General features: G+C 39.9%; 1 non-coding gene across 1 annotated transcript; it reads right to left on the reverse strand.

The window, feature by feature from the left end:
* Positions 1-19,244: 19,244 nt before the first annotated feature.
* On the reverse strand, positions 19,245-21,115 carry LOC123747555 (small subunit ribosomal RNA). Its single transcript, XR_006771686.2, has one exon. It is a non-coding gene; the product is annotated as a small subunit ribosomal RNA (ribosomal RNA).
* Positions 21,116-21,481: the final 366 nt, after the last annotated feature.

Genomic DNA, 21,481 nt, shown 5'->3' on the forward strand with positions numbered 1-21,481 from the left:
TGTTCAACAAATCTATAGAGTGTCACACCTTCCCTGATATCCTCAAAAAAGCAAGAGTAACGCCAGTCCATAAAGGAGGCAATCCGGCGGACATAAACAATTATAGACCAATATCAAATCTACCCATTCTATCAAAAATATTTGAAAAAATTATTTACAAACAGCTCTATTCCTACCTCGTAAAATTCGACATACTCAGCCCCTGCCAGTTTGGCTTCCGGTCCCAAAAGAGCACCAACGATGCAATCATTAGTCTCCTTGACGTTATCTACTCAGCCCTTGACAAAAATGAGTTTCCGATTGGACTCTTCATTGACCTAAGAAAAGCCTTTGATACTGTTAATCACAACTACCTCTTACTTAAACTCCAGCATTATGGAATCCGAGGCCTTGCCCTTGACTACATCCGATCCTATCTTAGTGACAGACACCAATATGTAACCATTAATGATACAACTTCGTCCACTCTACCAATTACCGTTGGAGTGCCACAGGGCAGCATCTTAGGACCTCTTCTATTTCTTATATATATAAACGATCTGCCTAATGTCTCTAATATTCTCAAACCTATACTGTTTGCTGACGATACTACTCTTATCTATTCAAACCTCAACCCACATACACTAAATAATGTTGTGAATAATGAATTAAAAAAAGTCCACTTATGGATGTCAACGAACAAACTAACATTAAACATCGAAAAGACTTACTACATCTTATTTGGAAGCAAATCATCAAATGCAATTCAGCTACAGATAGACAACATTAACATCAGTAATAAAGATGATGGCAAGTTTCTTGGCCTATTCCTAGACAAGAGACTCAACTTCAGCACCCACATTCAACACATAACTAAGAAAGTCTCTAAGACAGTTGGTATACTCTCCAAAATCAGATATTATGTTCCTAACTCTGCTCTCCTCTCACTATATTATGCACTAATTTACCCCTATCTTAATTATGGTATCTGTGCATGGGGGTCTACCACTGCAAACCACCTTAAGCCCATCATCACACAGCAAAAATCTGCTATCAGAATGATAACTAACTCAGCTTTCAGACAACACTCAGCTCCCTTGTTTAAATCCCTAAACTTGCTAAATATTAACTCCCTCCACACATTCTCTTGTGTCAACTACATTTACAAAACCCTGTTCTTAAATGCAAACCATGCTCTGAAACTCTCCCTGGACAGATGTAATAGGACCCATTATCACCACACCAGAAATAAATATCTCTTTGATATCCCCAGGGTCAAACTTAATCTGTGTAAACACTCTATGCAAATTAAGGGACCTAGTTTATGGAACTCACTCCCTAGTGAATTGAAAAACTGTAAAACTTTTGCCTTATTTAAAAGCAAAACCAAAAAGTACCTAACTTCATCTTCTTAGTTTCCTACACTGAGCTTTAAATTTGCTCTGTACCTAGTGTTACCCAATCTCCTAATTTTTATGTAATTTCAAACAACCTTATCATTGTGTTAATTGCTGTCTTCTTTTATGTGCTAGCCATATGCTGTATTGTGACTACCAATTTTTGTCAACTACCATTCAAGCTGTCATTGCAACCAATCTTATATTGTTTCTGCTGTATTATGCCTACCAATTTTTTTGTCAACTACCATTCAAGCTGTCATTGCAATCAATCTTAGCTACCTATGTGCTTTAATATACTGTACCTACAATTTTCTCTCATCTTTTTTTTCATTTCATGTAATGTTATCATTTTTTGTCTATAATTTTGCAAGTATTTACCTCCTTAAAATTTTCTTAGATTAAGGACCTGCCCGAAACGCTGCGCGTGCTAGTGGCTTTACAAGACTGTAATTACCATATTTGTATCCTCACATTCCTTATGTACATTCTTGTATATGCATAAATAAAATAAAATAAAATAAAAAAGTGTGTGGTGGTAGCTGTAGTGTGTGGTGGTGGTGGTAGTGTGTGGTGGTGGTGGTAGTGTGTGGTGGAGGTTGTAGTGTGTGGTAATAGTTGTAGTGTGTGGTGGTAGCTGTAGTGTGTGGTGGTGGTGGTAGTGTGTGGTGGTGGTTGTAGTGTGTGGTGGAGGTTGTAGATTGAGATAATAACAGTAGTGTGTGGTGGTGGTTGCAGTGTGTGGTGGAGGTTGTAGAGTAAGATAATAACAGTAGTGTGTGGTGGTGGTTGTAGTGTGTGGTGGTGGTTGTAGTGTGTGGTGGAGGTTGTAGAGTGAGATAATAACAGTAGTGTGTGGTGGTGGTTGTAGTGTGTGGTGGAGGTTGTAGAGTGAGATAATAACAGTAGTGTGTGGTGGTGGGCTTCTTATATGTGCTATCAATCTGCTGTGTGGTGCCTATTATTTTTGTTTAAATTACCAGTTGATGCCGGCACAGTATGTGCTGTCTGTGAATTCCTCAACCTTTATATCAGGCAGTTTATATATTAGAATAATAATTAGGTTTATTTTTCTTCCTTAATTCCAAGAACCTCTACCACCACATTGAGTTTAGTAGCTCTGTGCACGTCAGGTGCTGTTTAATATACAGACCTACTCCTCCATTTGACCTAGTTTCTCTATCACATCTAAATAAATTGTAGTTGGGAATCCAGATTTTACTATCCATGTAATCTTTTTTATTTCTTTTTATATATCTAATTGATTTTTTCTAACAGTTAAACAGAAAATAGTTTAATGGTATTTATTTATTAAATTTATATTGGTATTTATTTATTTTGGTATTTTTTATATTTTGGTATTTATTTATTATTTATATTATCAATTGAACTACAGTAGTTAGTTTTTATCATCCGAATGCACCAATATGTCTTCATTCTTCCCAGATGAAGGAACTTCAAAATTGTTACTATTTTATTGCATTTGCTTTTATTCTTGTGTTTTGCTTTATCGTGTATCTTGTATCGTGATCCCTCTGCATCTCCATGCACACTGATATTGATCTTGATCAAAATTTTCTGTCTCATATCTACACCAACCAGCACATCATTATTGCAAGTATTTCACAGCACACCAGGCTAAAAACAAACTCCAAAATAGCACCTGTCTATCAGTTTACAATCAAAATGTTAGATCACTTGGTAAACATTTTGACGATTTAAATGCATTACTCACAGCACTAGGTACTAACTTAGCATTCATTATTTTAACAGAAACTTGGCTAAATAAAGACTATACCCAACTCTACAACTTAGCTGGTTATAAAGTCATTCATAACTGTAGGCCTAATAAAAAAAAAAACCTGAGTCACTCAAACATCAGCCACTACCTTGGACCACATATGGACAAACATAACAGCTCCCCTTGTATCTGGTATAATCTACGACAGAACAACTGACCACTATCCTACCTTTCTCATAGCGAACATGGACATAACACCACCAAAGTTGTAGAGTTGGGTATAGTCTTTATTTAGCCAAGTTTCTGTTAAAATAATGAACGCTAAGTTAGTACCTAGTGCTGTGAGTAATGCATTTAAATCGTCAAAATGTTTACCAAGTGATCTAACATTTTGATTGTAAACTGGTAGACAGGTGCTATTTTGGAGTTTGTTTTTAGCCTGGTGTGCTGTGAAATACTTGCAATGGTATTTAAGTGTGAAATCAATACCAAGTGTGGAAAAGCTTCAGATGGTGCATTCAGATGATGAACATTACCTAGTTCCTTCATACCTGGTTGATACCTGGTTGATGGGGTTCTGGGAGTTCTTCTACTCCCCAAGCCCGGCCCGAGGCCAGGCTCGACTTGTGAGAGTTTGGTCCACCAGGCTGTTGCTTGGAGCGGCCCGCAGGCCCACATACCCACCACAGCCCGGTTGGTCCGGCACTCCTTGGAGGAATAAATCTAGTTTCCTCTTGAAAATGTCCACGGTTGTTCCGGCAATATTTCTTATGCTTGCTGGGAGGACGTTGAACAACCGCGGACCTCTGATGTTTATACAGTGTTCTCTGATTGTGCCTATGGCACCTCTGCTCTTCATTGGTTCTATTCTACATTTTCTTCCATGTCGTTCACTCCAGTACGTTGTTATTTTACTGTGTAGATTTGGTACTTGGCCCTCCAGTATCTTCCAGGTGTATATTATTTGATATCTCTCTCGTCTTCTTTCTAGTGAGTACATTTGGAGGGCTTTGAGACGATCCCAATAATTTAGGTGCTTTATTGCATCTATGCGTGCCGTATATGCTCTCTGTATTCCCTCTATTTCAGCAATCTCTCCTGCTCTGAAGGGGGAAGTGAGTACTGAGCAGTACTCAAGACGGGACAACACAAGTGACTTGAAGAGTACAACCATTGTGATGGGATCTGGAAGAATGAAGACATATTGGTGCATTCGGATGATAAAAACTAACTACTGTAGTTCAATTGATCAACAGACTGTGTATTATATGCAGACTGTATGTGGGTCTGCGGGCCACTCCAAACTCCACCAGGCCTAAAGCACAAAGTGGTCCACTGGCACCGGCAACTTCAACCATAAATGTTCTCAAAGCTTACTAAAAATGATTGAATTATATATAAACTATAAATTATATATAAACTATATATTAATAATAAATAAATAATAAACTAATATTAATTAATAATATTAATAACTAATATTAAAATATTAATAATAATAAACTAATTATATATAAACTTATATATAATATATAAACTGCCTGCTGTCTGCTGAGAAAAGCAGGTGTAGGGGTTGTCACAAGAGTGAGTAATAATCAAAGCTGATGCATATAACATCCTTATCAGGCATCTACATGATGTCTATCAGTTTACAATCAAAATGTTAGATCACTTGGTAAACATTCATAACTTTAGGCCTAATAAAAAAAAAACCTACCCGAGTAACTCAAACATCAACCACTACCTTGGACCACATATGGACAAACATAACAGCTCCCCTTGTATCTGGTATAATCTACGACAGAACAACTGACCACTATCCTACCTTTCTCATAGCGAACATAGACATAACACCACCAAAAAGCAAGAAACTTTCATTTAGGCTACACAGTGAATCAGCTTTAGGCAATCTTACAGATGCACTTCACAATATTACATGGGATTCTGAATTCAATAATACCCAGGATATAAATTCATTAGCTAACCTCTTCCTCTCCAAAACTCTAAGCCTCTACAACCTTCATTGTCCCCTTCTTACCAAGCAAGTAACTGACATATTATGTATCCTCACATTCCCAATGTACCTTCTTGTATATGAATAAATAAATAAATAAATAAATAAATAAAATAAAAAAAATAATTAAAAAAAAAATAATTATGAATTATTATTCAATAACTGTTAGAGTGCCACAGGGCAGCATCTTGGGACCTCTCCTATTTCTTATATACATCAATGATCTGCCTATTGTCTCTAACATTTGTTTCAAACTGCAGGTACTGCAGGCAACTACTACAACACTACTGAACCGGTACAAACTGCAGGTACTGCAGGCAACTACTACAACACTACTGAACCAGATCATTCATGTAGTAACAAAGGAAAAAATCTACAGAAAGGTAATGTGAAAAAATAACATGCAGCATTTTTTTTTTATTTCTATGGTACTATACTTTGCTCAGTTGTTAATTTTATATGAAGTTCTCACAAATTCATTAATAATAGGTGTTTTTACATTGAACTTTATTACCATCCTTATCTCTAATTTTAAAAAATGTGATATGAACCGCCAAATTCTATTATTTGTGGCTACGCCTATGGTGTCCCATCCCAGCACTGTCATATAATGCTTTGAAACTACTGATGGTTTTGGCCTCCACCACCCTCTTACCTAACTTGTTCCAACCGTGTCTACCACGCTGCTTGCGAAAGTTAATTTTCTAATATTTCTGTGGCATCTTTGTTTGGTTACCTTTTACAATATCTTCTTTTTATTCTACCATCTAGTTTTGGCATTTTATGCCTCTAACCTGGGAGCCACTTAGTGGCAGGTCTATACTTTTTCCAGTTTGTTGATGTGATTCTTTAGATATGGGCACCATACAACCACTGCATATTCCAGCTGTGGTCTAACAAAAGTTTTAAACAATTTCTTTAGTATTTGACCTATGTATTTAAAAGCAATTCATAAATGTAAGCAAGTGTAGCATTTGTCTCCAGGTGTTCTTCACATTTAGCTTTAATTATTTTTTCCAATATTTTCACTTACACTTGTAATACAGGGTTCGAGGTTCCCTATAGTGTCCTTTATTGAAATAGAGTTTAACAACCATTTCAATGTCCCTATTTTCTTTTAGATTATATCTTAACATATAATTAATGTCCAACAGGACATGATTACTCTTTCCAAAGGGAGGATGGTATTGAATATCAAATATCTCTTCTCCTTTTTTTGTGAATATTTGATCTAGTACTGATGGAATAATTTATATAATAATCACTAGAAATTATTGAAGTAAGAATTTGAATTTATGCATGTCTTTGTTTTGGCATGCCTCTATTTCCACATGTTACATTTCTGCATGTCTCCAATTCTGGAAGTGTTCACTTTTGCATGTGCCTGACAAGGATGTTATATGCACCAGCTTTAATTATTACTCACTCTTGTAACAACCCCCACACCAGCTTTTCTCAGCAGACAGTTTCCCACACATTGTATATAATGCATGACTTATTTTTAGAATTTTAATACATATTGCATCTGTCAATACATTATTAACAATAATATAGGTAATATGGTAGTCTAATGTAGAAATTTGACACTCTTTAACAGAATGTACGAGTATAAGCGAAAAAAGCGACTCCAATACAACAACAGATGGATGCAAGTATCAAGAAGGCTAAAACGTATACACAAAATGCATCCAAATACAGCTGTACACACTAGTGAACCCATTAATCTTACTGAGGCAGCATCAAGTTCAGAGATTGAGTCGTCAGACAATGACATTAGTTCTTTTGAAGCCGTGTCAAATCAAGAGTATGGATTAGGCTCTGAAATTGATGATTTACACATGAATCTTACTGATATTCATGATGTATTATCTAATTCTCAAAGTGAGGAGGAGAATGATGACCATGATAATCATCATTCACTTGTTTACCCACAGAATTTATTAATTCAGTGGGTAAACAAGAATGGTGTTACACACAATGCTGTTGATGAATTATTAAAAATTTTGAGGCAAATGGGAATTGACTACTTACCAAAAACAGCTCGGACACTAATCAGTTCTGAAAGGTACATAGAAACTCAGCAAAAATCTGGAATGAAATATGTCTACTTTGGGTTAAAAGAGGAACTGTTAAAAAACATAAGTAGATATCCAAAAGCAACTATGAAAGGACTGAGAGTGTTACGACCCTGGGTTCTCCAGTGGAAACCAGAGGTCAAAATTGAGCTATTAAACTTCCTGGTAGTACAGTTGGGCATCTCGAATAGCAATTGTTTGTATCTTCCCTGCCAGACGTAAGACTATTATTGTTTCTCAAAGAGCATTTAAAGACTGAGCTGGGGGTTGATTATTAAATAATAACATAGGCACCAACTTTGCTTACTAATACTTTCTAATCATTCATAAAGTAACAATACGTTGCATAGGGGAAGATCTTTAATGTGCTTAGCTGCACGATCAATTAGGCTCCTCCCGGCACCACAACATGAGGGAGGCAGCTGGTGGCTAGCTCGTTCTTCTCTCTGGCTGTGTCGTGCGGATAAGACCTACTCTGTGGCTGTATCCCTACTCTCCTCCCTTCTCCTCTTATTTATTTCCCTTACCTGAAGTTCCTGTATCCTTAAGTTAAGTACGGGGCATTATTAAGTGAACCTACTCTGGTAGTAAATATTGGTGAGACCTGGGGTTAGTATTTGCCAGTGTTTTGTTTACCCTAAGTGTTGTGTTTTGTATTAGGGTACCACATGGTCTCACTACCCTAAGCTGCATCCAGCTTCAGTGCTTATCCAGTAGTACTTTACCCTAGCTTGTTATTAGTGTAAACCTTGTATCCTGTCTATGTGGACCAAGGCTTTTAACGTAAGATAGTGTGGTAAAGTTATTATTATTATTGTTATTGGTGTGAGTGTATATGGGGGGTTGTTAAGGGTTAATAAATAAGTACATGAATTACAGAGTATCTCTTCTTCCAAGGTGGGAGCGCAGTGATCAACCCTTAGACTAACATATATGGTCTTGTAGCAAGTTATTACTACTGTGGATAGTTTATTTTGGGGGCCGGGCCTTTTAGCTCTCCCATATTTGATACTCTTGTCTTCTAACTACCTATACCCCTTAATAGTACCAGTACCCCATAGAAGCCCCACACACATCAGTTGTAACAAGTGGTTGGCCAGTCCGGGAGGAACATTATAAGTGTAAAAAATTAGATTCTTGAGTGCCAAAATTAAAATTGTTTATTTCCGCAGAACGGTTGTGTGCTAGCCTAGGGTCCAGCTCATCTAGCAAAGGACATTCTTGCACTGACTGGACACCCAGCTGGATCCCTTCACGATTAAGGTTAGTGTGGCCTTGTGTTAGGGGCCGTACAAATTTTTGTTTTTTTTTCCAATTTTTATTTTTTAATTTTTTCTTTGGCTGGGAGCTAAAATTATTAGTGATGTCTTTTGAAATGCAGGAACTGGCAAGGGAGCCTTCAGTGGTAGAGATAACGAAACTTAAAAAGTCTAATTTAGTATTGTTAGGCCAGGAATTTGGTCTAGAATTAAATGTCGCAGATAAAAAGTGGACTTTGGTGAATGAAATATTACAACATTGTATTGATGAACAACTATTGGCAAGTGATACACCTTTATGCCAGCCTAGCCAAGCAGAAAGTGCAACTCATAGGGAAAGTGAATTAGCTTTAGAGTTAGCAAAAATAAAATTAGAGGAGCAAAGACTCAAAACCGAGGAGGCTAAAATTAGAGCGAATGCCACTGGAACTCCACCTGCCGGGGATTCAAACCCCAGGCATTATGAGAAAAAGCATAATTTGCCTGAATTTTCCGAGTCTGACCCTGAAAGGTTTTTCAACCATTTTCAGAGAGTGGCCACGTCCATGAACTGGCCAAAGGAAGAGTGGGTGAAAATCCTACAGGGAAGACTTAGGGGTAAAGCACAAGATATTTTTATAAACATGCCTGATGACGAGTGTTTCGAATATGATAAAGTCAGGGAATGTATTTTGCGGGCATATGAAATTACTCCTGAAGCTCACCGCCAAGTTTATCGTAACCTTAGGCCTACTCACAACCAACCGCTCACTGAATTTGTGAATGATCAAATTCGATTGTTTGATAGATGGATTCGCTCGGCGAAAGCCGAAACATACGAGGCTCTCAGGAACTTAATTTTAATGGAGCATTTTATAGATATTATGCCAGAGAACGTATCACAGTACATTAGAGGAAGGGTAGAGGTAAATTCTAAAATAGGGGATTTGGCCAAGTTGGCAGAAAACTACCAATTGGCGGGCAAAAGGCCCAATAAAAATAATTATACCCCACAGAGTAGCAAAACTTATACCCACAGCCAGTCCAGACCAGCTCATTCTAACCCTTTACCTAATGCACCTTCTGTTTCAGACATAACTAACCCTGTTAAAGTGTCTAGCCCAACGGCACCTAAAGGTGAACCGAAGGGTAATTCTGTTAGTAATGTCTCTTCTCCCCGACGTTTTTGTGGCCACTGTAATTGTCCAAACCACACCACACTATTAGCCGTTGTTGGCAACTGCACCCTGAAAAAAGACCCAATGCTCTAGTTGTGACACAGGGCTTGAGGCTTTCAGAAGGGTTAGGGAGTAAGACCTCCAACCCACAGTGGTTGGACTTGCTTACCCCATTCTTATCGAAAGGGAGACTACTTTTGTCTGAGGGTTCTTCCTGGAAGGACGTGGTGATCTTCCGAGACACCGGTGCCATCCAGACTTTAATTTTAGAGAGTGCATTGCAAGGTGCCAACACTCTCGACACTGGAGAGGTGGTACTGGTCGAGGGTGTCACTAGTGATACTCGGGCAGTACCCCTCCATAAGGTTACCCTGGAATCTGATTTCCACAAGGGTGTTTGTACAGTCGGAGTCACTTCATACCTACCTTTCCCTAATGTTGATGTAATAGTTGGTAATGATTTAGCAGGGGATAAGGTAGGGGACTCCAGACTGCCTATTATGTTGCCTACCCCTAAGGTTTGCCTGGATCCACCCGCCGCAGAGGATAATGTTGTGTACCCTGCGTGCGCGGTGACCAGGTCTATGGGACTTAAATGTAAGGGCAGCCCTGTGCTTGCCAAGGTGGTAAATCCCGAGGTCACGAGGAGCTTTCCGAGTGGTGAAAACCAAGTGGACCTCGCGGACACATTCATGGCCCGACTCGATGACGTGGCCGAGGACATTGTGGAGAGCCTGCCACCGCCATCTACAGAGAGTAGTGGGGAGGTGGAGGAGAACACTGTTGAGCCTCGGCCAATGGCATCTGACCAAGGCCTAGATGCCTCCTTGAGTGAGTTACAGAAAGCTGACCCCACTCTTGCAGATTGTCATGAAACAGCCGTCTCTATGGAGGAAATTGTAGACGCAGCAACTGGGTACTACTACAATGATCGAATTTTGATGAGAAAATGGAGACCACAGAGTGCTCCCTTGTCAAATGAGTGGGAGGTAGTCCACCAGGTTATGTTGCCGACCTGCTATAGAGAAAGAGTTTTGGCAGCTGCTCATGATGATCCTATGGGGGGACATCAAGGTATTAATATTACGTATCACAAAATTTTAAAGTATTTTTTCTGGCCCAAGCTGAAAAGCGATGTGGCAAAATTTTGTAATGCGTGTGTTGTTTGTCAACTGGTTGGGAAACCAAACCAGACTCCACCTAAAGCTCCTCTAAGGCCTATTGTCGTGCCAGAAGAACCATTTTCTCATGTGGTAATGGACTGTGTTGGACCATTACCTAGAACTAAGTCTGGTAATATTTACCTAATCACGATGATGTGTATCACTACTTGTTACCCAGAGGCTTTTGCTGTAAGGAACATCCGAGCAAAAACTGTTGTTGCTCGTATGTTGCAATTTTTTTCCACTTTTGGACTGCCTCGGGTCGTGCAAACTGACAATGGTACTAATTTTAAGTCTGATGTTTTCGAGCAATTTTGTAAGGAACATGGAATAACTCATAAGGTTTCCAGCCCATACCATCCACAGAGTCAGGGGGTAATTGAACGTTTCCATCTAACTCTGAAGCAGATGTTGAAGACATCGTGCGAGAGTTCCTACACCTTCTGGGATGAGAATTTACCGTATGTTTTGTTTGCGGCTAGAGAGGGATTACAAAGTTCACTGGGCTGTTCTCCTTTTGAGTTAATCTTTGGCCATAAAGTTCGTGGACCCTTGCAAATGTTACAGGAGAATCTGTTATGGAACGTAACGTTAACCGAAGGTTCGGCTTTCTTTGCGCAACACCACCAGAGACTCAAGGACTGCAAGGCGGCTGCATTAAAGTATCTTGGCAAGGCCCAAGAAAAGATGAAAGAACGTAACGATGCTAAATCTAAGTTACGGGTATTTCAGCCTGGCGACCCTGTCCTGGTATTAAAGCCTCGACTAGGGAACACTATGTCCCACAAGTACGAAGGCCCCTACATTGTGACAGAAAAGACTGGGGACCTCACGTACAAAGTGAGGCACTCTGACAAACGTAACCAGGTAATGCTCATACATGTAAATTGACTGAAGAAGTTCCAGGGCCCCAGGCCCATTGCACTAACCAATGTTTCCATTTCCAGTGAGAGAGGGGATGATTGTTCTGGGGACCCAACTAATCTCATTTTCAATAATTCTAGTTCTGTGAATGCTGTGGAGGAACTGTCCCATTTGCAGATGGCCCAACGTGAAGAGGTGCAGTCGTTGGTTGATGAATTCTCCAGTCTGTTCGGGGAGGTCCCGACCCAGACTGATGCCATTTGCCATGATGTCGAGTTGACGGACTACACTCCCATTCGCCTTCAACCCTATCGGATGAGTCCAGAAAAGAAGGCCATCGTACGGAAGGAGGTCGACTTCTTGCTCCAGCACGGCCTCATCCGGCCGAGCCAGGGCTCTTGGTGCTCGCCCTGCCTTTTGGTCCCCAAACCAGACGGCTCCTGCCGATTATGCACCGACTATCGGCAGCTCAACAAGGTGACCATTGTGGATGCCTATCCGCTGCCCCTCCTCGAGGACTGCATCGACGAGTTGGGAAATGCCAAGTACGTTTCGAAATTCGACCTCTCGAGGGGGTATTATCAAATCCCACTCACTGAACGTGCTAAACAGCTCACTGCGTTCGTGACACCCGAGGGTGTTTTTGAGTATCAAGTGTTACCGTTCGGCTTGCGTAATGCCCCTGCCACGTTCCAGAGACTCATGAACTCTCTACTCGCTAAGGTGCCAAATTGTCGGGCGTATTTAGATGATATCGTGCTGTTTGACAGTAATTGGGCTGACCACATAGCTAGGTTATGCCAGTTGTTTGCCATCTTGAAAAGGGCAAATCTTACCTTAAATGCTAAAAAGTGTCATTTTGGCCAAGGCACAGTGACGTACCTCGGTTATGAAGTGGGCCAAGGAAAAGTGTTACCTCGGCAAGATAAAATCAGTGCCATTCTGGAGTATCCAGTACTAAAGTCTAAAAAGGACGTTCAAAGATTTATCGGTATGTGTGCGTACTATCGACGTTTTTGTCAGAACTTTTCCAGTGTTGCCACTCCTCTCACAGACTTGTTGCGGAAAGCCGTTAAATTTAAGTGGTCATCAGACTGTGCAGAGGCATTTAAAAATTTGAAATTGATCTTAGCTTCCGCCCCAGTGCTTGCTAGTCCAAGGTTCGACCGACCGTTTAAAATTCATGTTGACGCGTCTGGCTCGGGTGCTGGTGCAGTGTTGTTGCAAACTGGGGATGATCAGGTGGAACACCCAGTATATTATTACTCTGTGAAATTCGACAAGGCGCAACGCAATTATTCAGTGGTAGAAAAAGAGGCGTTGGCGCTAGTGTTAACATGTAAAAAGTTCGAAGTTTACCTCACAGGTAATATAGTGGAAGTGTACACGGACCATAACCCACTAGTCTTCCTGACTCAGATGAAGGGTAAGAATAAACGCATCCTCAGGTGGGCGTTGTACCTACAGGACTTCAATCTTTCCATTACCCACCTACCGGGCAGACTCAACGTGATAGCCGACGCTCTGTCCCGGTTGCCTGAATAACATTCATCTGAGCCACAGAAAGCCATTTACCAACCGTCATGCTTTAGTTAATTTTTTTTAGGTTCTCCTGTGACATTAAATATTCCGTGTCCAATTTATTTACTTCCCTGTTCTTTTATTTTTGTTGTGTATGTTTTTTTTTCTTTCAGAGAACTCCTTTGTATTTTTTTTTTTGCAGAGAAATTGCTTTTGATTGATTTTTTGTTTTTGTCATATGTTTTTCTTTTTGTTCTCTGTATACTCTTACAAAAAAATATGACTACTATTCTAGTAGTCACATTTTTTTTTCTCTGAAGGGGGGAGGAGTGTTACAACCCTGGGTTCTCCAGTGGAAACCAGAGGTCAAAATTGAGCTATTAAACTTCCTGGTAGTACAGTTGGGCATCTCGAATAGCAATTGTTTGTATCTTCCCTGCCAGATGTAAGACTTATTGTTTCTCAAAGAGCATTTAAAGACTGAGCTGGGGGTTGATTATTAAATAATAACATAGGCACCAACTTTGCTTACTAATACTTTCTAATCATTCATAAAGTAACAATACGTTGCATAGGGGAAGATCTTTAATGTGCTTAGCTGCACGATCAATTAGGCTCCTCCCGGCACCACGACATGAGGGAGGCAGCTGGTGGCTAGCTCGTTCTTCTCTCTGGCTGTGTCGTGCGGATAAGACCTACTCTGTGGCTGTATCCCTACTCTCCTCCCTTCTCCTCTTATTTATTTCCCTTACCAGAAGTTCCTGTATCCTTAAGTTAAGTACGGGGCATTATTAAGTGAACCTACTCTGGTAGTAAATATTGGTGAGACCTGGGGTTAGTATTTGCCAGTGTTTTGTTTACCCTAAGTGTTGTGTTTTATATTAGGGTACCACATGGTCTCACTACCCTAAGCTGCATCCAGCTTCAGTGCTTATCCAGTAGTACTTTACCCTAGCTTGTTATTAGTGTAAACCTTGTATCCTGTCTATGTGGACCAAGGCTTTTAACGTAAGATAGTGTGGTAAAGTTATTATTATTATTGTTATTGGTGTGAGTGTATATGGGGGGTTGTTAAGGGGTTAATAAATAAGTACATGAATTACAGAGTATCTCTTCTTCCAAGGTGGGAGCGCAGTGATCAACCCTTAGACTAACATATATGGTCTTGTAGCAAGTTATTACTACTGTGGATAGTTTATTTTGGGGGCCGGGCCTTTTAGCTCTCCCATATTTGATACTCTTGTCTTCTAACTACCTATACCCCTTAATAGTACCAGTACCCCATAGAAGCCCCACACACATCAGTTGTAACAGAGACAATTATTATTTTCAATGTAACATTGATGGCCTTCCTATATTTAGAAGCAAAAATGATGCTTTGTGGCCAGTTCTCTGTGCAGTAATGAATATTAAACCTTTTAAAGTCTTTCCAGTTGTCCTCATGTATGGACGTTCTAAGCCAAGTGATTTAAATTTCTTATATGATTTTATATCTGATATGGATGACCTTTTGTTGCATGGTAACAGAATTATCAACATAAAATTACAATGTGTAATTTGTGATGCACCTGCTAAGGCTATGGTGAAGTCCATAAAACTGTTTTCAGGTTATTATGGCTGTGACAAATGTGAACAGAAAGGTACTTGGATGGGGAAAATGACATTTTAAAAAATGACAAAATGACAATATACAAATGACTATTTTGTAAATATTTTCTATACAATGCTAATACGCTTCCACCCCTGACAGAATCTTGTGGAACCAGCAAGTCTATCTACAGGCCAAGTACAAAACCTTCCCCTCAAACTCCAAGACAAGACAGAACTGGTAAGCTTTAAGTAACTGGAGAAACATTTACATACACAGATAGTAACATATACTTGTGGATGATTTTAATGTAATATATTTTTACCAGCCTTCAGGGTGATGGAAACAGTTAACATAAATGGTGTCGCTCCATTGTGTGAAACAAAATTTGTTGATGCATTCATAAAAGCTATAAGCTAATGTAATAATTCAATAATTAATATTTGTAGTTTTATGTATTTAAAACTATTTTGTAAATATTTTCTATACAATGCTAATATGCTTCCACCCCTGACAGAATCTTGTGGGACCAGCAAGTATGTCTACAGGCCCAGTAAAATACCTTCCCCTCAAACTCCAAGACAAGACAGAACTGATAAGCTTTAAGTAACTGGAGAAACATTTACATACACAGATAGTAACATATACTTGTGGATGATTTTAATGTAATATTTTTTTACCAGCCTTCAGGGTGATGGAAACAGTTAACATAAATGTTGTTGCTCCATTGTGTGAAACAAAATTTTTTAATGCATTCATAAAAGCTATAAGCTAATGTAATAATTCAATAATTACTATTTGTAGTTTTATGTATTTAAAACTATTTGGTAAATATCGGGAATTGAGCAATATCATATTTATTATTTGGTTTTTAAATTTAATACTTATAATTTCATATAATTTCAGAGACGAGTGATCTGGGCTTCGAACTCAACAGGAAAGGCTTCCGTAGACCTGCTTCTTTGCTACGTAATAGAGACGAAAATTCAAATGATTATTTGGTGGCTAGCTCTCCTTTCGAAAAATCTAGTAAGTACCGATTTATTATGTGTTTATTCTTTATTTTTTGTTATACATACAAGAAAATACATTGAGGGAGAGTACAGACTTGAAATTTTACATTCTTGTAAAGCAACTAAGTAGATGATGGTAGTATCATCAAACAATACAGGTTTAATCATGTTAGAGACATAAAGCAGATCATTGATGTATATAACAAATAGGAGGGGTCTAAGGATGCTGCCCTGTGTCACCCCTATCATAGAATGGGAGAGGTTACATAATTGAAGGCTACATGACAGTAACCTATTTGACAGTGACCTGACACCAATGTGTCTGTCACTAAAATAGGATCCACTAAGGATCAATACATATATCATATATATGCAACACTAAATGCTTGTTCTAATAAGCCTTTTTATTTATTTATTTTTTTTTGCAGTAACAGAAAAAATGGAATACATATTGAAGGAATTGTCAAAATTTACATTTTTATCAGGGGATATCCTGAATATATTCAAAATGACGGAAACCCGTATGTCCAAAACACATGGAGATATACCAATCCTGGAAGACATTCTTCCATCCCCACTTGAAACTGTTGAGCAGGTGGAAAGTCTGTCACACGAGCTAAAAGTTAACAGTGAATATAAAAAGAGTATGGTAACTGTTGCTTAATTCTTTTAGCCTGAGTATGGTAAGTGTTGCTTAATTTTTTTAGCCTTGTACATATGTCTTTTGATTAGTTTTTTTGGGGATGAAGGAAGGTGGGGTGGCACATAATTGATTGTTCAGTGTTATGTTTAAGGTACAAATACAACAAAAGCAAAAGTTACTCAAATTCGTGGATTTTTGTAATAGTAGTAGCCAGAACGCACTTCTCAGCCTACTATTCAAGGCTCGATTTGCCTAATAAGCCAAGTTTTCATGAATTGTTTTTCGACTACCTAACCTACCTAACCTAACCTAACCTAACTTTTTTGGCTACCTATCCTAACCTAACCTATAAAGATAGGTTAGGTTAGGTTAGGTAGGGTTGGTTAGGTTCGGTCATATATCTACGTTAATTTTAACTCAAATAAAAAAAAATTGACCTCATACATAATGAAATGGGTAGCTTTATCATTTCATAAGAAAAAAAATTGAGAAAATATATTAATTCAGGAAAACTTGGCTTATTAGGCAAATCGGGCCTTGAATAGTAGGCCGAGAAGTGCGTTCTGGCTACTAGGTACGACATATATATATATATATATATATATATATATATATATATATATATATATATATATATATATATATATATATATATATATATATGTCGTACCTAGTAGCCAGAACGCACTTCTCAGCCTACTATGCAGGGCCCGATTTGCCTAATAAGCCAAGTTTTCCTGAATTATTATATTTTCTCTAATTTTTTTCTTATGATATGATAAAGCTACCCATTTCATTACGTATGAGGTCAATTTTTTTTAATTGGAGTTAAAATTAACGTAGATATATGACCGAACCTAACCAACCCTACCTAACCTAACCTAACCTATCTTTACAGGTTAGCTTAGGTTATATAGCCGAAAAAGTTAGGTTAGGTTAGGTTAGGTAGGTTAGGTAGTCGAAAAATAATTAATTAATGAAAACTTGGCTTATTAGGCAAATCGGGCCTTGCATAGTAGGCAGAGAAGTGCGTTCTGGCTACTAGGTACGACATATATATATATATATATATATATATATATATATATGTCGTACCTAGTAGCCAGAACGCACTTCTCAGCCTACTATGCAGGGCCCGATTTGCCTAATAAGCCAAGTTTTACTGAATTAATATATTTTCTCTAATTTTTTTCTTATGAAATGATAAAGCTACCCATTTCATTATGTATGAGGTCAATTTTTTTTATTGGAGTTAAAATTAACGTAGATATATGACCGAACCTAACCAACCCTACCTAACCTAACCTAACCTATCTTTATAGGTTAGGTTAGGTTAGGTAGCCGAAAACGTTAGGTTAGGTTAGGTTAGGTAGGTTGGGTTGTCGAAAAAACATTAATTCATGAAAACTAGGCTTATTAGGCAAATCGGGCCATGCATAGTAGGCTGAGAAGTGAGTTCTGGCTACTAGGTACGACATATATATATATATATATATATATATATATATATATATATATATATATATATATATATGTCGTACCTAATAGCCAGAACGCACTTCTAAGCCTACTATGCAAGGCCCGATTTGCCTAATAAGCCAAGTTTTCCTGAATTAATATATTTTCTCTAATTTTTTTCTTATGAAATGATAAAGCTACCCATTTCATTATATACGAGATCAATTTTTTTTTATTGGAGTTAAAATTAACATAGATATATGACCAAACCTAACCAACCCTCCCTAACCTAACCTATCTGTATAGGTTAGGTTAGGTTAGGTAGCAGAAAAAGTTAGATTAGGTTAGGTTAGGTAGTCGAAAAAAAATTAATTCATGAAAACTTGGCTTATTAGGCAAATCTGGCCATGCATAGTAGGCTGAGAAGTGCGTTCTGGCTACTAGGTACGACATATATATATATATATATATATATATATATATATATATATATATATATATATATATATATATATATATATATATGCGAACAAGCCTGAATGGTCCCCAGGACTATATGCGAATGAAAACTCACACCCCAGAAGTGACTCGAACCCATACTCCCAGAAGCAACGCAACTGGTAACTACAGGGCGCCTTAATCCGCTTGACCATCACGGCCGTCAAAGGAAGTGATAGCCGAGGCTATTTGAGCCACTTCCCCGACGGCAACTCGGATGGTAATCTTGGGCATAGCATTTCACCAAATCACCTCATTCTTTGGGGCACACGTGAGGAACACAAATGCGAACAAGCCTGAATGGTCCCCAGGACTATATGCGAATGAAAACTCACACCCCAGAAGTGACTCGAACCCATACTCCCAGAAGCAACGCAACTGGTAACTACAGGGACGTGACGGCCGTGATGGTCAAGCGGATTAAGGCGCCCTGTAGTTACCAGTTGCGTTGCTTCTGGGAGTATGGGTTCGAGTCACTTCTGGGGTGTAAGTTTTCATTCGCATATAGTCCTGGGGACCATTCAGGCTTGTTCGCATTTGTGTTCCTCACGTGTGCCCCAAAGAATGAGATGATTTGGTGAAATGCTATGCCCAAGATTACCATCCGAGTTGCCGTCGGGGAAGTGGCTCAAATAGCCTCGGCTATCACTTCCTTTGACGGCCGTGATGGTCAAGCAGATTAAGGCGCCCTGTAGTTACCAGTTGCGTTGCTTCTGGGAGTATGGGTTCGAGTCACTTCTGGGGTGTGAGTTTTCATTCATATATATATATATATATTTATTATTTATATATATATACCCATGCCTTCTTCGCACTGAAGAATACTCGAACGATGACGACGAGCAGATGGTTGCAGCTCTCGCGTCACAAACTGTAATGATCCTTCCGCAGGTTCACCTACGGAAACCTTGTTACGACTTTTACTTCCTCTAAATGATCAAGTTTGGACATCTTTCCGTCAGCTCGAGGCGAGAACCCCTTGCGCTGAGACGCGAGGGGTAGAACATCCAAGAGCGCCAGTCCGAAGGCCTCACTAAATCATTCAATCGGTAGTAGCGACGGGCGGTGTGTACAAAGGGCAGGGACGTAATCAGCGCAAGCTGATGACTTGCACTTACTGGGAATTCCTCGTTCATGGGAAACAGTTGCTAGCCCCAATCCCTATCATGAAGGGATAGAACGGGTTACCCGCTCCTCTTGGAGGGGGAGAACACGTTGATCTCTTCAGTGTAGCGTGCGTGCGGCCCAGAACATCTAAGGGCATCACAGACCTGTTATTGCTCAATCTCGTGCGGCTAGAATTGCCGCTAATCCCTCTAAGAAGAAGTTGCGAACTGGACACCAATTGCTGGAGATCCGTCGACTAGTTATCAGGCCAGAGTCTCGTTCGTTATCGGAATTAACCAGACAAATCGCTCCACCAACTAAGAACGGCATTGCACCACCACCCACCGAATCGAGAAAGAGCTCTCAATCTGTCAATCCTTCCGGTGTCTGGGCCTGGTGAGGTTCCCCGTGTTGAGTCAAATTAAGCCGCAGGCTCCACTCCTGGTGGTGCCCTTCCGTCAATTCCTTTAAGTTTCAGCTTTGCAACCATACTTCCCCCGGAACCCAAAGACTTTGGTTTCCCGGAAGCTGCCCGCCGGGTCATGGGAATAACGCCGGCGGATCGCTAGTTGGCATCGTTTATGGTTAGAACTAGGGCGGTATCTGATCGCCTTCGAACCTCTAACTTTCATTCTTGATAAATGAAAACATCCTTGGCAAATGCTTTCGCAGTAGTTCGTCTTGCGACGGTCCAAGAATTTCACCTCTAGCGTCGCAATACGAATGCCCCCGCCTGTTCCTATTAGTCATTACCTCAGGTTCCAAAAACCAACAAAATAGAACCGAGGTCCTATTCCATTATTCCATGCATAGACATTCAGGCCATTAAAGTAGCCTGCTCTGAGCACTCTAATTTTTTCAAAGTAAACGTGCCGGCCACTCGGGACACTCGATGAAGAGCACCCCGTGTGAGCCGGTGGGGCTAGTTAGCTGTTCGGAGCGTGACAGTAAGCACCAGGCGGTGTACCGTCAGTCCGGAACTGAGATCCAACTACGAGCTTTTTAACCGCAACAACTTTAATATACGCTATTGGAGCTGGAATTACCGCGGCTGCTGGCACCAGACTTGCCCTCCAATAGATCCTCGTTAAAGGATTTAAAGTGTACTCATTCCGATTGCGAGGCCTCGGATGAGTCTCGCATCGTTATTTTTCGTCACTACCTCCCCGTGCCTGGAGTGGGTAATTTGCGTGCCTGCTGCCTGCCTTAGATGTGGTAGCCGTTTCTCAGGCTCTCTCTCCGGAATCGAACCCTGATTCCCCGTTACCCGTTATAGCCATTGTAGGCGCATAACCTACAATCGAAAGCTGATAAGGCAGACACTTGAAGGATGCGGCGCCGGTGCGGAGACCGTGCGCTCAGCAAAAAGTTATTCAGATTCACCACGGGTGGGTTAACGGACCGAGGCCCGACCAGTTTTGAACTAATAAAAGCGCTCTTCCCTTGCGGTCAGAGACGTGATGCATGTATTAGCTCTAGAATTACCACAGTTATCCAAGTAAGTGGGTTTACAGATCCAATGAAACATAGCTAATTTAATGAGCCATTCGCAGTTTCGCCTTAACTCGGCTTGTACTTACACATGCATGGCTTAATCTTTGAGACAAGCATATGACTACTGGCAGGATCAACCAGGTAGCTCAACAGTACTACTGATATATAGTACACAAGACACACACACACACTCTCTCTCTCTCTCTCTCTCACCCTCGCTCCCCTCGGTTTTGCGTTTTAATCCTGCTTTGCAAGTTAAATCTCACTATGGACTCTCTAGCAGCCCGACAGTATGGCGTTATGTCGATCATTAGACGAACAGAGGCGGAGGAGAGCAGTTACTCCGCGTGGACGAACGATCATAACTACCCCGCCGAGATTACTCCTGCTCGTCATTGTCGTCATTCAACACGGCAAGCTGGAAAAACAGGAGGAGGAGCAGTAAGTGAGTAGGTGGTGGTCTTTTTCGTTTTGGTAGGGACGCGAGTCTTATTTACCTCGGCGTCACCC

The sequence above is a fragment of the Procambarus clarkii genome, chromosome 53 (assembly GCF_040958095.1).
Source record: "Procambarus clarkii isolate CNS0578487 chromosome 53, FALCON_Pclarkii_2.0, whole genome shotgun sequence".
NCBI classification, from domain to species: Eukaryota; Metazoa; Arthropoda; class Malacostraca; order Decapoda; family Cambaridae; genus Procambarus; species Procambarus clarkii.